Below are 16,320 nucleotides of genomic sequence, written 5' to 3'. Positions count from 1 at the left end.
ACAGAATATACAATGTCTTCTTAGATTAATAGAAAAATATTTTGTATTTCACTTGTACAGACAAAATTTAAATATTGGTGGGGGAAATTTACAGGAAAAGAGGCACAGAAAAATAGTAGAATTGGCCATGTAGAAGTTTTTCTCAGGAGAATATTCCTTTAAAAGAGAAAGAATCATCTCTTGGGAATGATCAAGAGCAGTCGCTTCCAATATTTTGCAATTTTTAAAAGTGTTTATCACCTGATAGAATTGTGGCCACACATGATGGGAATATAGCTTGCTGATAAAAGAGCTTGCTTGTCTTTGCTGCCTCTTGCAGGTCTTTACATAGTCTCTGGATTCTCAATGGTTACCAGAAGCTGTTTAGCCACTGTTGTAGCTAAATGCAGTGTGGCCTCAGTGCAGGGGAGCGGGATTCTGAGAATGCTTTGCGCCTCTCTCATGTATGTGATTTTATAACTGAGCTTTGTTGTATCTTCTTAGTACCACAAAATATTGGCGGCGACAGCAGCAACAAAATCCTACCAAATTCATGTGGTCCAAATCCTTGTGGCTGCAGAAAATCCTGCAGGAAAGGGTAAGGATACTCCACTAGAGTAAATTCCACACTGGATTTGGAGACTTCTCACAGCCACTTCTGTTGTAATCTGGGAGGAGACTTGGCAGATGGAAAGTTCTCTCTTTCCAGTACCTTTCAGGATGAGGCTTTGTGGGAGTTCTTCAATAGGAAAAAGATGACAGAGGCTGATTAAGCTGCTTTTATTTTCCCGTGAAATGCTAAGGGCGCAGGGTTTGCTATGTAATGACTAAATGACTCAGACACTTACCTACATCTTTGCATTCCACTTTGAAACACAATGGTGGTGTACAAAGGCAAATTCATAACCTTGGCAGGTAGAGCTGCCAAGAACTGAAAAAAATGGTGCTTAAAAAACATCCTTTTTTTGTCCAATGCTGCAATCAATATTTTTTTAATATCTCTAATAATGACGTAGTAGATCTCAAAAGCACTACTCCAATGAGCCTACATTACTTTGCAAAGCATTTTCTCTGATTATTTATTCAAAGTACTGCTGTGGCTGTGGCGTAAGCACAAGGGATTTGGCAATTCAGAACTTTTGTTTGGATTTACTGACATTGTCACCCATTATCATGCCTGCCAAGTACATTAATTCAGTCTTCCTTAGGAGGACCTAAGTAGTCACAGATAATCCTCAGTGTATAAAACATTTCTTAAAGTCTGTATTTTGTTCTGTACCTCAAGTTTATTTTGATGATACAGAGTAATTCCTGCAAGTTAAACTAGACACATGACTCATGTTACCTGGGCTTTACTTAGGTTGTACTTGCTTGTACCAGCCCGAGTTCTAGTTCTCTGTGTTCCAGAGGAAGTTACAACTGTGAAAAAAGATGCAGATGCCCAAAATTCATTAGATTTCAAGATTCTAAGGCTTTTCAGATGCATTGTCAAATCATGCCGATATCACTTGATCCATCCCCACTGAGATAATTTGAAAGTTTCTGCTTCTGTATTACTCCAAATCTGTGGGATGGCAGGGATGCAAACAAAAGCAAAACCCAAAACACCAACACCACCTCAAAATACCTAGTTATCTCAACTTTTAAACTTAGCTCCCCTTAACTCCTGGAGCACCATTTGTGGATGAAGAAGAGGGTTTCCCTTGTAGCCAGGAAAGTAAGAATAACTTCAAAGAATTTCTTTGAAGAAATTTCAAATCAGTTATAGAAAATAAATGGTGTTCATTAAACTGGAACACAGCAGGAGCTTCAAAGGCAGGATTTGTATCCTAATCTGTATTTGTCTATCAGTATGGCCTGGACAATTCAGAGCATTAATTTACTTTGAAGGAGAACTTACTAAATCTATATGCTACTTTGGCATGCACTTTTCTGAGCTGGTATTCTCAGTGTACCCCCTCCCATGAAGATTATTGATAACACCCAAAAAGAGATTGCATTCCTTTGAAATGTAATTGAGTTTTTTTGAGTTACTAGACATTTATAGCATGCAAAACTCTCAATATGTTGTCTGTAGGTGACCATCATCTCAGAAGTGCAGTAACCCTTTTTCTGTTCAGAAAAGCTTGAAAAAGAAAATCTTGTTGGCTTTTGCTGGATGCCATCAACAGGAATATAGAGTATCTCCAACAAATTATTTTGTAAACAAGCAACTAATCAGGAATTATTTCCTCGTGTTATAGTACAATAACTTCCAATAATGAATTTATTCAAGAAGGCAGTTGTCTGTTTACAGATACTTCATGAACTGGAAAAGTGTTAAACCATATTTTTATGAAATATTAATGTACTACAGCATCTGACTTTGCTATGTTATTGCACTGTTTTGAATATAATTTAGAGTTATGTGAGAAATAATGGAAACAATATATTAATTCCAAATTCTATAGGCCTATTCTGTATCAGAGAAAGCAAGTTAATGGTTCCCTGCCATATGGATGAGAATAGAGCTATCCCCTCCCTGTTCTTTTTTTATAGTAAATTAAAGACCAAGCTAAGAAAATATGTTAGAAGACCCCACAGAAAAGATCTCTCACATCGTCAGGTTACAGATTCTAAGTGGGGTGTCTGACATTTTCAAGGGATTCCTCTCTTTGTTTGGGTTTATAGGCTGGCCTTCCACAACCCTTGAGTACAGCTGGAGTTTTTAGTTCATGCAAAAATCATGTATGGGTCTGCTTTTTACAGAGGCATCCATCCTGAAATTCATGCATGTAAGCTTTTGATTTACAAGAGAAAAATAAATTCACTTGTAAGCATGTAGGTGTACATTTGCCTTTGTAAGAATCTTCCTCTGTAGGTTTCACTTAGCGTGGTGACCATTTTAAGCTGTGTGTAATTAATCTGCCATAGAAATTATTGGTTTATTTATTACATAAGTATGCCTTTTAATAAAACTACTTTGTGAAAACCTAATTGCTACTATAGTAATATAGCATAACAGTTCCTCACATAAATACATGATTATTATGTACAGTCACTTATCTGTGAATGAGCTCTGCTACTACTTTCCTTAATTAATGATACAAAGGGCTCCTTCATCTTTGCATATTCCCTAGCTAGGACATTGATACTCATTATTTCCTAAGTCCAAACACTGAAACTGTGTCAAGAATGCATCTATCACCAGATGGGTAGTTATAGTCAGCGGAATTTTCCACTGCGTCAGCAAATTCAGCAATTTGCAATTTCTGTATGTCTGGCATACTTTTATTGGAGAAGATCACTTTCAAATACCAAGATCATGAGACTGATTCCTTGGTTAGTCTCTTTAGCAGTCAAATGTAATGATAGTAATTAACAGTCTGTGATTAGGAGCCACTCCAGAAACTCTTTGAATGTTAATTTGCTTCAACTAATATGCAGCACTTCTGTGTAATGAGAACTATGCTATAGGTTCATGTGAAATCAAATTATTTTCCAGCATTTAATCATACAAATGATTCTCAGTTAATCACTTGAACAGTAAGCCTCAATGTTCTAATACATGACATTTTTCATTTGATGTATTACAGATATAGGTGATGGTATGGTGAATCAAGTACCATTTCTTCAAAATAGGTCAAGAACACACCATGTGTGTCACATAGTAGCCAAGGCAATCTCATTTTATCATTTTGAAGCAAGGCATTTTCAACCTTTACTTTATCCTCCACTTTTTGATTCTTTATCCTCTCACTTTCCTTGGTGCGCTTTTCTGTATGATACCTGGAGTGTTTCCTTGAATTGCTCTTCCTTTTTTTCAGACTGTAGATTCCCAGGAAAACTAAACCAGTTGCACTTTGGTGCACTTGAAGAGGGTTGCAAGGAAGCAAGGCAGAATGAGCTCACCTTGCCAGCAGACAGGAGAGACCATGAAAAAACCACAGTGGAATTAGGTATTAGCCACGTGAGTTGCTGCATTCCTTTTTGTGTTTTGCATCTGCAAAGGCAAACCATACTGTTGAGAATACCAAATTATTCCTTAGGTGAAGGAGTCAAACACATTTGAAAAAAAATATGCTAATTACCTAAGTATGAACTTGAGAGAAAAGGCTTTCTCTTGTCTTCTGACTGGTTGGGCAAATACACATTGTGAGCAGTGACACTACAGATCTGGGACTGCTTGCTTTCTTCTTCTAGAAATCTATACTAACCAGAGCCCCCTTCATCAGCATCATCCCACCGTGGACCCTGAGGCCATAACCTCCTCACTGCAATTCTGTTGTCTAGTTCAATTCAAAACTGGGAGAAAGGAATAAAAGAGGATTATTTGAGAGAAATATTTTGTTGTTATTTTTAATTTACTTTTTAAAATTCAAGTTTTCAATATGTAAGCACTTGCTGGCTTGTTCCTCCCCATTCTGGATACTTTGTCTTCTAGCAACCTTACTCTAGGCATCTTTTTATTCAGATCTTTCTCATGGCAGTAACACAGTTCTTCACCTTGAAGAACTGCAGAAAAATCCAGTCCTGGAGGGAGTATAATAAACAATGACTTTAGCTGCAGTTGAGGCGTGTATTAGCCCTAAACGCCTTAAGAAATCTCCTGAATTTATTGTAATTTGACTGTTGGATTAAATTTTCCCCCTTGGAACTTAGAGACAAAAGCAAATCATATGGCAACCATGCAGTCTCTTTTATTACTCCCAATACCCTTGGTGATGCACAGGAAACTCCATCTGACACTTCTTGCAGTGTCTGATGCCCTGTTTGGGATACAGTGAGTGGAGCTCACATATCTGATTCTGCAAGCTGGCATCTGCCAGTAAGGACAGGTTTGCAGCTTATTTTAGCATTGTTCACCCAACACAATAAAGAGGAGATTTTGAAAGTCAGCATTCCTGAGGATAGGTAGAATGAAGGGGAATGGTTCTAATCTAATTGTAAATTCCCTGTTTTTAAAACACTTCTTGTCAATAAATCTTTCCATTAACAGACATTCTGGCAGCCCACAGCACAGTCAAATCAGGAGCCCAGCTCCAGTTATGATGTTATATTTCCATTATTCAGTGCATAAAAAAATGTAGAAAATTACATTGAATTTAAAAATGTGTTCACCATTCTGACTTTCACATTGCACTTAACACCTAAAAAAGGACCTGTTCAGAAACCTATCTACAGACTGAGCACAGGCTTGAGAGTAGTATATTTTGAGCTACAATTTTATTTTTGCAGCCAAGTTGCTGTGCGAGCTTAAGCAGATCATTTTCCAAAGATACAGTGAAGGAAATAATGTTTCTCCATCCCAGTTTATAACTAGTTAATATTTTTAAGCTTTTGGAATGGCCTACAAAGATGTAAGCAGAATCATTTTTCCCACAATATTGCTTCTATCACTACAAACTCAGACATGGAAGTTGAGCTGAGTTCTTTTTCTAACAACTTTTGTGTTGACTTTTTGGTTGCTGTCCAGTTTTCTTCAAACTGCTGTCAGGCAGGTAAGGGGTATTCTTAGTTTTCTATTTCTTTGCTGCTCCCATGTCCCCCTGAATCTGCCTCCATTTCTCTATTGTTGGACGTTGCAGTGTATTGTGACCCCTCTGGATATTGAGAACTGGTACCACATATAGCTTATTAAGACAAGGTTTGACTGACTGGGCCACACTCAGGTAACTTGGTGTTAAGTCTAACTCTTTAAAAAAACCCAAAAACCAGTTTGTGAGGTAGGTTATCTCGTACACTTTTCACTTCTTTCTTATTTTAATTTATTTCTTCTGTTCAAAATCTTTTTATCAGAAGCAGGAAGCTCCATCTACTTGTGGCAGCTTTCCTCCAATGCTACCATGAGATTCACTAGTGATGTTCTATAAATGCCAGCCAAAATCTATCTGCAAGAACATCTGCTCAACAGTGCAAACCTGATGTAATTACCAACCATCATCTTTTATCCTCCTGCTGGGGCAACTGCTCCAAAGATGACTCTTTGCCCTGAACTAAAAAGAAACTTGCTGTTATGTACAAAATCTGCCACAGAAAACTAACATGGCTTATACACAAATTCTAATAGAATCTTTCGGCTACAAGAGAGAACAAATTCCCAAGTAGCATGAGTATTGTGGAAATACTTAAATTTTTTTATGTTCTGCATCTGCTTCATACATTGTTGTTTTGTGAGAGAATTTTTAAGAGGTGGCAATAATTATACAAAATAACTCTTTTCAAGAAATATATAATCACAAAAATGGATGTTGCAGATGCTCAAATTTGACTGTAATTAAGTTATAACAGGATGTCATTTATGTGTGTGTGTAAACAGGTGATAGATGCGAGGAGATGGATATTCTGTACGAATAAATATACACAATAAGTGTATACTATATTTGTTTGTAGGAAACCCACAAATTCCCACACTATATTGTACTAATGCCAGATAAATGTTGCAGAAATCTTTGATATACAGCCCATACCTGTCAGCAGCTTTTTTGTCTCTATGTACTGATACCTCCCTCTCTGGGAATTGTTTCCGACATTGCAAACCTCCAAGGACTTTCAATTAATTACAGAATTCTCTCTCAAACGATCTGATAGAGAAATGCTTCCATTTTCCTTGTGCTGTAGAAATGACTTCCAGAAGGCCCATCTACCTTTGTGTTCAGTTTCACATCCAGAGTCTCTGGCTGACCTTCCAGTCAGTGAAAGTGTAATGTGCATCCTAAGTGTAAAACTCTGATAACCCCAGCACAGGAAATGTTATAATTACAGGGTCATACACTTCTCAAACAACATTGGTTTTGCCTCATTCTCTGGGTAGAGCATCCAATTTTGATTGCACCTGCATTACCTTGTACCTCAGCTATTTTGGGGAAATCACCTCACCTACAGTTTGCCAGTTATACTGTTAAAAAAAGGCAGGGAAACCCGGACTGCAGAAATACAAACCAACATTATTTGATGTGCAAATGCAACATGCACAGGATGAGGTTTCCACTGTATTTCTAAATAAATACATTTACAAACCACAGCTTAACTTCTGGCAGAGCATCATGTCAGCATTGCCTGCCTGCCTAAGAATATGTGCCTGTGGGACCCAAGGCAAGAGCTCCTTGTTCAGCAACCTCTCTGCTTCTATTACTTTATGACTTCCAGACTTGTATTGTGGTTCCTGGAGATTTTCATCATCCCTTAGACCTTTGGTGGGATGATGTCTGCATAGCTGCAGCAGGTAGGGCTCTGCTAAAATGGGCTATTTTCATCGATTTAGCAATGTCCCAGACACACAAGTGGGGATTCCTTCTCAGAGGTAGCAGAGGTAGGTAAATATTGGCACTAAGGGGCATTTCTTGTGATATATATGTATTTCCATGCAGAATGGTGGGTTTTGCACATTCTCTGTGACATTCTGATCTTGAGTTACTCCTAATCAACCCATTTTCAGTACTGAGGTCCACAGGGCTGCACTGTGCTGCACCAGCAAAGAACTTTTGTCAGTGATGGTGACTTAATTAAATTCTTCAAAGACATCTACAGTGACCTTTATTCACCTCTTCACACAGTTGCCCCAGACTTTTTGTTAAACCTGTTGATATTTTTTTTCTCTGGATAGCCTTCCTATTGCCGCATGTCTGTAGTTTATCATCTGAGGAAAGAAACAATTACAATGACAGAACTAGACCTTATGCTATGAGTAATATTACATACAGTCCAGCACTTCTGGAGGGAATCTTGAATGCTGGTGTTTTATATACATGATAAACAAGGAGAATTTGGTTTGTATTTGAGATAATTTATGGTATAGGCTGCTTCATGTGTAGCTGCTGCTGTGCTGTTCTTTCATGCCAAGATTCATTACCCTTAATGGGTTGGCTAACATCTCTGGGACTTCTCTGAAGTCTGTTAAAGAGCCCTAAAAGAAAAGGATACAGATTTTAGCTTCACATGTTTTTCATAAATGTTTTAGACATTTGGAACATGTCATTAAAATTTTTCAAAAGGAACAGAAGGAAACCATATTACTAAGTATTTTCTTCTTCCTACTCATTTTTGAGTAATTAATTTTGGGTAATGAATTTTCTGCCTGTTGAAGCATATTTTGCCTGTTGTTCTTTGCCTGTTGATTAACAAGGAACTAGGTTATCATATTGCTCAGTAGAGGCAGCTTTGAGTAGCACTCCATATCTATTACATATAAACCTGCTTCCCTAAAATTGTGGTTTGTGCTTGTGGAGTAAGAATATAAAATGGAGGTAAAAGCCTATTGGATTAGAATGGCATGTTCTGGATCCACTTGGCAATTATTTTCCAGAGGGATAATTGATAGGGGAAGGGTAAACTGAGAGATTCAGGCTGTAAGTACCAGTACAGTGCTTTTAGAGTTCTAATACACACATCAATTCTTATGGTGCACTCCCTTCCGGAGAGAAGTCTCAGGTATATAATTTTTTTTTTTTTTTTCTGGAGGGGAAAAAAAAAAAGCATATAACAACCCTGTTTTCTAATTTAGGATCCACAAAAGACTCTTGCTGTGAATGACTGGTACCAGTGGAAGCGAAATAAACCTCTGTGACTCCAGGAACAAAGCATCAGAGCATTTTAAAAACCAGCTTATTTCTGTGCTGGCCTCAGCACACTGCTGGTTTGGTGCCTGGGAGCCACAAGCTGCTGATGGCTGGAGCTGGAGCCATGCTGGCCTGCAGAGTCGCCCAGGTACATTTCTGAAGGAAAACTGCTGTCTCATCTACACACACAGTTTTCCCCTCTGTTTCAGTTTCCCACCCACGAGGGGAAGGTGAGGTCCTCACAGCCCAGCTGTGATGCAGTTTTGGCCCCAGCAGCAGGAAGCTCAGAAAGGCTGCACTGCTCCACTGCAGGAGAACCAGGGAATGCAGAGCCCCTCGGCTGGGATGCTGCAAAGAGGGTGGGGGAGATGCCCAGGCTGCCCTTACAGCTCTGCTGGCTTTCCTGCTCGTGGTACTTATAGGCAACAGGAGGAGTAATGGATATAAGACGTGTAGGAATCGGATGTTTCCTTTCTGTTGTCCCTTCTGCTCTGCTGGCACAAAGCCCTTTCCCTGAGGCTGTTGTCAATGTAGTGTGACTGAACCTATTGCAAATCCCAGCTGGATGTCACCTTCAGGATCTGTACCTGTAACGCTCTTTGCATCTGGAGGAAACAAAATGCTCCACCCCTTAGAGGCACTTCATGTTCTCTGGTCATTTGTCTTCCATAGGGAAGTTCCTGCTTTCCCAGGGAAGTGGTGGTGTGGAACATTTCTTCAAACACTGAAGCCTGAATGTGCACCTGCCAGGCCTTCATCATGGGTTCATCTGCGGTCCGTTACACAACCTGAACCTTTCTTGAAATTAATCAAACCAAACCAGGTCCTCTCTTAACAGCTAATCCAACTCTTTGGAACACAGGTACAGGTTTCAGGCAGTTTTTCAGTGCTTACTTAATCACCCATTCCATCCACTTTGACAATAGACTATAGTAAAAATACTAATTATAATTCCTACCATTTTGATCTGAGACAGTAATTAGCATTAAAAAGGTGCATATACCATATTTCCCCAAGGCTGAGGTCTATTCTTACAAAATTTCCAGACTAATGTTATTTAGATACACTCATTTGCAATTTACAGATTTTTATATTAAAAAGCTAGGTCAGTTTCAATGCATGAGATTTGGATTTTATTAAAAAAACCCCCAAAAAGGTACATTTCAAAATTAATTATGCATGCTTGTAAGTATGTGTAAGTGAACATCCTTAAAATCTATACACAGATTAGATTTATAAAGTAAAATTCAATAGTATTTTACAAAGCAATAAAAATACTTGTAGATTCTCATGAAAAACATCAATATATTTAGTTATAATAATGACAATGTTTAATAAATGAGATCCAGTTATCAGCTTCATGGATACTGCAACATAAAATCTTTTCTTGCATATCTATGCATTTAATCTTCATTTTTTTACCAGTCTTCTCAATTTGCTTTTACTATTTCTCCAATTTTTTTGTTTGATTTTTTTTTTAATTTGTTTTTTTTAGAACAGACCTTGGCAAATTGTTTTATTATTTTTTCTTTGAATTTCAGGATGAGTAGTTTCATGCAGAAAGGTTATTTATTTTTGTAAGCACGTCTGGCAAGGAAATGGGTGTAGCTTGTTTCAGTGATTTTTGCATAGAGTACAACATAATTATTTTTCTATCTCTTGGCTGAAAAAGAATCTTGCAATCATCAGTCCTTGAGAGCTGTTGTCTTGGTATTTTCCTGTATTTATTCTGGAAATGCAATCAATGCAAACAGATATAAAATAATCCAGTTTATTTCACTGGATCCTCTCTTGCTTATACCAGACTACTAGCTTTTACCTACTTCTTAACATCAAATGGTGACACAGCACTTAAATGAAAAATTTATTTTTCAGAGATGAGGTTGTCTTTTTGTCCAGGCTCCGTGGGGTACAACTGCCCTAGAAGTGGGTATCACTGATTCTTTGTACCTTTTATGTGACCTTCAGATTAGCACAGAAGTTATTCCCCTTTGCTACAATCACTACCTTAGAAGAAACTCCCCATTTGAGTCTTTCTCCTCTGCGCTGTGAAGAGAAGCTCATAGCTCCAGAGTGGCCAGACATCTGCATGTGGTTATGTAAGTACAAAGTATCTGGAGTGAATGTTGCAGTGTGGGATTGGTGGTGGGTTTTAAACTGTACCCAGGAGCTGAAGCAGGAGGTGTTTGTTACTGCCCATTTAGCAAAGCACTGGCAGGACCTCTGTCGACCTTCTGTGTGTGACAGTGGGAGCAGCCCCTGCTGTAAACGAGGATCAGCCTCTTCAATTGTTTTTTCCCTTCTTGCCTTGGTGCTGTATTTGGGAACATGCATTAAGTTAAATCTTGTATTGGCTCACTCAGCTGGTGCCACTCTGCCTCTCCAGAGCCAGAAGGACAAGCGGACAAGTCGTTTTCTGCTTTATTAAGAGATTTGAAGGTCAGAGCATCAAAATGGTAATTTCAATCAGAGCCAGTCTGGTTGCTCAGCAGACTAGCAGAGCTACTGTAGGTTGCAGATGTTAATGCATACAGAGAATGTGATCTAATTCTGAGCACTGCTTCTTGGGTCAGATCTGGTTGAGTCAAATCGTGATGCACCAGCCCAGTGGGTCGCTCCTGAGAGGCTGCCTCCCACCTAGGTGGCAGCAAATAAAATACAAAGAAGAAAGGAAATGGAGACCGTGCTTTGCTGAACAAGCACAAATTTCTGCTTTAAGGATTAGCACTTAGAAAATAATCCACTGCTCCCTTTAGTGTAATCTCAGCAGACATACTAAATTCAGTGTCAAAGCCTTTGCAGATACTGTCAAGTACCAGACATAGGCACTCCTTCCAAACGGATGGGAGTAGAAAGCAGGGACTGGAAGAAAGAGAATAGATTAATTTCCTATTGTCTCTCAATTAATCCTTGTAGTGCCAAATGGCATAATGTTAACTACAACAGGAGATCTTGTTAGGAAGCCACATTTTTATCCAAAAAGGAGAGAGGGATTGCGATGGCTTGTTTTCAAGTGTAAATATAACACTTTTTCCTGACAGTATAATAACTAATGAGGATTTGTAGGCCTTTGAAGGAATAGCAGTATTTTTTAAACAAATATACATGAGTTTTTAGACCCTCACTACAGCCCTCCCTGGATGCATAGGTCTGTGCCCAGCCCCAGCACATTAACAATAGCAGAAACAGCAATTATATAGCAACTGTGAGTAGCATTTTTCAGACACCGTGGGTACTGTATTAGGAGAAAAAAAATCCCAAGCAAATAAATTAGGAAAATGAAAGTATAGAACAGCACTTAATCACGTAGTTGTCTCATTTAAATCAGTGGGTTGACTCATTTTTGTGTAATTATGTGTGTTTTTAAGATGTGCTTGATATGTCATGAGACTCTGTAATCTTGTAATTGCAGCTATTCATTTCCCTTACATTTGCCCTACCTGTGGAAGAAGGAATGCTCCAGTTTTACTGGTCATGGGTAGCTGGAGTACAAGATGTGGACTTGTTAGCAGGAGCTGGTAAGCACTGCAATAGGATGCACAACCACAGAGTCTTAGTTAAAAAATAACTGCTTATTGCTGAAGAGATGGTGAACTACAGAAGTTGCTTGACTCCAGTGATACTACAGCAACCCTGCAGTAGACAATGAAAGTGGCAGGATAAATGGCTTCTGCCACCTTCCATGTACTCTGAAAAAGTTGAAACCACTGGAAGCCAGAGCAGGTAGGCATAACTATAAATGGGGAGCTCTGGCAAAGATGGAGTGCAGGTGGTGGGAGAACAGTAGCAAAATGATGTGTTTTATGTTACTGGTGTCCCGTCTTTTATTTACTTTAGTCTGCTGGCAGGATGTTTTTCTGTAAACATTACCACAAAACACTTAAACAGGAATAAAGTAACTTTTATTGAAGGAATTTAAAAGTAGTCCCTGGAAAACATGCAAGAAACACCATGTGGACTCCACATCTTCTTCAAAGTAGAGTGAACACAGCAGGGATCTGCTACTGTCACCAAAACCAAATCAAAATTGCACCGCTTAATATTTATGTAATTGAAAATACAAATTCAGTTTGCTGCCTGAAAGTACCTCTCATGACAGCAAAAAACTCATCTTCTCAATCTTGTAATAACATCAAATTAATCCTGTAGTTTCAGCATAAACTAGCAACATCAGGAAAAGAAGGTTTACCACATATTGCAAAATACAACTTTCCATTCTTTAAACTAATTAGAGAGGCAGCCAGTAGCACCACTATGGTTCTGCCAGCATTTCCACAATAAAACCCCCTTTTCAGAGCTTTATAACTTGGCTGTAAAAAATTAGCTTCAGGCTGAAGCTTGGCATACTGTGGTTCACCCCAGCAGCAAATCATGCTGTGCATGTGGTTATGTGTGTGGTTTGTTGATTGTTTCCTAAATACAAATCTTAATTAAAATTAATTTTGCCACTTCTTGGAAGACAATGATAAAATAAACAGATTTTTAAATAAAAAAAGCTACATTATTTGGCAGGCTCTTGCAGCAAGTTGTTAAGAGTATGGAAGTTTGAGGTTCAAAGACTAAAGATTTGTGATGCTTTTTTGTTTGAAATTAAACCATCAAGGGAAGTTTGAAAACAGGTTATTACACCTGCATGATGAACTTATTTCACAGGGTGGGATTGACTGCATGAAAGCCACCAAGTAGCTTTGACAGAAAAATTCCGCACAAAAGCAGCTCACATGAGGGCACATAGTCCCTGATGTCCTTGGAACAGCTGTGCCAAAATGAGGATCTGTGTTCCCCGAGTTGCAGGACTGTCCAGGCTGCTAAATACTCATGTGGAGCAGCCATCAATGCCCTTCTCCACTTTGCATGTAGCAGTGACAATGCCAGCCTTTCCCAGAGATCAAACTGAGTCATCTCTTCCAGCTGTGGGAGGCAAACTGCTGTCTGTTGAATTTCCATATTATGGATGATCTCAGTGCCTTATTAGTTCATAAGTGTTCACATAACTCGTTATATTCACACATTTTGCAGTGAGCTGACCAGCATAAATAATCTTGGCTGTAAATGTTTCTGTTCCAGCTTCTCTGTGGTCTATAAGAATGCCCAAGAAGTCATGTCACTAATATGCACCTGGAAACACTACAGCATGGACAGAGAAGTGGAAGCATTTGAAAGCAAATCAGAAAGACTGGTAAGAGGAGCAAAGCCGACTAATTCTTTTTTCAGGGGAGCTTCTTACTTTTAATACAGTTGGATGTTTTGTTATTTTTCTTCAGTATTTTAAAAAGTTAATAATAATTAATTGTTAAATAAAAATAGGTAAAAATATGCAAGCCTTGGAAGCTAAATTTGCTTCTTCCAAAGAAGCAAAGAGAAAGACTCTAAAGGGAGATAAGAGATGGAGAATGTCATCAATATGCAGTAACATGCTCTCCAAATCATTCTTCAATATAAGTGTCACGAGGAAAACTAACAATCCACATCCAGTATTCCTCGATCAATGAACAGTTGAAGATGAAAATTAATATTATAGAGTAGAATAACCAATTATAAGCCAATTCAAAAGTCTATTCATCATGGACTCATTTTTGCAATGGGTGGATGAGACTTGAAAGGGAGAGAAAGTGAGTGAGTAAGCAGCGCTGAGCCAACTCTCCAGGTTCCCAAGCACAGAGCTTTGTCACTCCCCCAAAACAGAGTTTATGGCTGATGAACAGTGAAATATTTGGGCTCAGCCCATCTCCCCAACTATAGAGAGTCCAACGAAGAGCTGCCTCTAGTGCAGAAGTAGGCTCAGGATCTCCATTAGGTCAACAAAATTTGGTTCCAGCTTTAATTTTCTCCCAGAGTAGCTGCCAGGATATCCTTAAACACATAAACCCAATTAAGCCAACCTAAACTGATCATTAGGCTTTCAAGTATGTGTCTGCTGAAATTTTATAAGGCTGTAGTCTGCTTAAAGTTTCACCTCCTGCAGCCACTCGCAGCTGACCCTGGGAGTCCACTGAAATAACAGACAGAGACTCCTAAATTTCTGGGAGAGTCTTTGAGTTGTCTCAGAATTAGAGAAGCTGCCCAGATCACTGAAGCTCACAGGAGAATTGCTCCAAATTTCTGCTTTACTCCTTTGCTCCTTTCAGCTGCTGAGGTGGCACCCACTCAGAACAGCTGTTGTGACTCTGACCTGACCTACACTTGTGGGCAACCCAAGAGTGTGGAAGTGGAAAAGCACATGAAGCAGATGTAGGAGATAGGTATGTGCCTTTCCAGGCACCAATTGTCACCTTGTGGACTGGTTTAAATTTTCTGATCATGATCAGGCTGCGACCATGGAGATTTCCTTCAGCAAGCACTAGTACCCAGGGGAAAGTAAACAAAACCTAGTGTTTAGTGTCCCACTTCAACTCCCCACCCCAGTTCCAGCATATATAGGAAACTCACTTGCACACAAACACCCCTAGCTCTCCAGAACATGCTGGCCGAGTAAGCAATAATACCAAATAAACTGAATTTCTTGAATGAAGAGGGTATGCATGGCTCCCTAAATCTGCTGCTTTCCACTGATCTTACTCAGTCAGCTTTGTGACCATGTTGTCAGAAGCCAGTTTCACTGACCCAAGCTAAGAAATCAACATCAGTTCTGTTCATCTGAGCTTTGTTCTCTTGCAAGATTAGTTAATACTTAAATGGACTGTAGGGATAGGTGAGCAGACATATTGGAGAGCACCTAGAGGGATTTTATACACAGCCATGGGCCAACCCCAAGGCCACAGCCAATCTCTGTCCATCCTCATGCTTACTTTTCCTTGCCTTATTAGACATTGTGAGCATCCTCTCTCTTTAAGTGCTGCATTTCTTCATCCTCTAGTAGGTCTTCTGTGATAGTAAATATCTCACGTACAGTTTTGCTTAAGAGGTGTTTGCTTCCTTTGATTCCCTTCTGGGAGTACTCAACAGCCGTCTGGCTTAAGTCCTGCTTTCTTAAAATTGGGGATGTGCTGACTAAACTACATGATGAGCTAAATGCAGTCAAAAACATGTAAGAACTTTATTTAACATATCTCACTAGGAAAAAAAAGATTTTTACATGCAAAAATTAATGTATTATAGTAGAGGAACATAATAACATATTCTTTTGTAGATCAGTAGGACTTTCAGGCCATCGATATCCATGCTATTGTGCTGTCATTGCCTAGGACTGTATGGCCTCTACAGCTTCATGTGCTGAATAAGCAATTCCCAATATTTAAAGATATCCTTTGCCTATTTGGAATCCCTCTGCTTGTACTGTTTTTTTTTCTGAAAGGCACTGTCTGTCTCCTTTTTCCTGGCAGTTGTGATTTCTGTATTTCTAAAAGAATCTGCTTTAAGATTTCTGCAACATTGCACACAACCCAACTGAACAGGAATCCAAGGGGTGCTGCCAGTGACGGCTGAGAACACAGGAGGGTGAAGGAAGACAAAACTCTGGCTAGATCCTGCTTAATTCCAGTTGCTGAAAGAAATATATACAGAAATCAGAGTTGAGGCTGAAAGCAGAGGTGGTGTAAGAGGTAAGTCAGGGCAAGCACCTGTACCATAACTAGTCTGAATTAAACGATCAAAACTTAAGATGGAATCAGGTATAATGAAAAGGGAAATACAACAAATGTTAGTAAAAAATGTGTACCTCAGGCTAAACCTGACCAACCTCATATATACTGGGTGGTTACATTATGACTTCTGTCACTCCCTGTGACTGGGCTTGTACCATGGCAGGGGTTGAAAAAAAAAGGAAGGATGAGTGGTAGTTTTTCAAATGTATATTTTTGTATTT

The 16,320-nt window shown here is 39.0% G+C and overlaps 1 long non-coding RNA gene across 1 annotated transcript; it reads left to right on the top strand.

Moving 5' to 3' along the window:
- Positions 1 to 3,841: 3,841 nt before the first annotated feature.
- Positions 3,842 to 16,019, top strand: LOC137477184 (uncharacterized). Its single transcript, XR_011000864.1, has 4 exons — positions 3,842 to 3,928; positions 10,416 to 10,615; positions 13,584 to 13,695; positions 15,911 to 16,019. It is a non-coding gene; the product is annotated as an uncharacterized lncRNA (long non-coding RNA).
- Positions 16,020 to 16,320: the final 301 nt, after the last annotated feature.

Source organism: Anomalospiza imberbis, chromosome 7, assembly GCF_031753505.1.
Source record: "Anomalospiza imberbis isolate Cuckoo-Finch-1a 21T00152 chromosome 7, ASM3175350v1, whole genome shotgun sequence".
NCBI lineage: Eukaryota > Metazoa > Chordata > Aves > Passeriformes > Viduidae > Anomalospiza > Anomalospiza imberbis.
The sequence above is the reverse complement of the archived record's forward strand: the minus strand, read 5'-3'. Positions and strand labels throughout refer to the sequence as shown.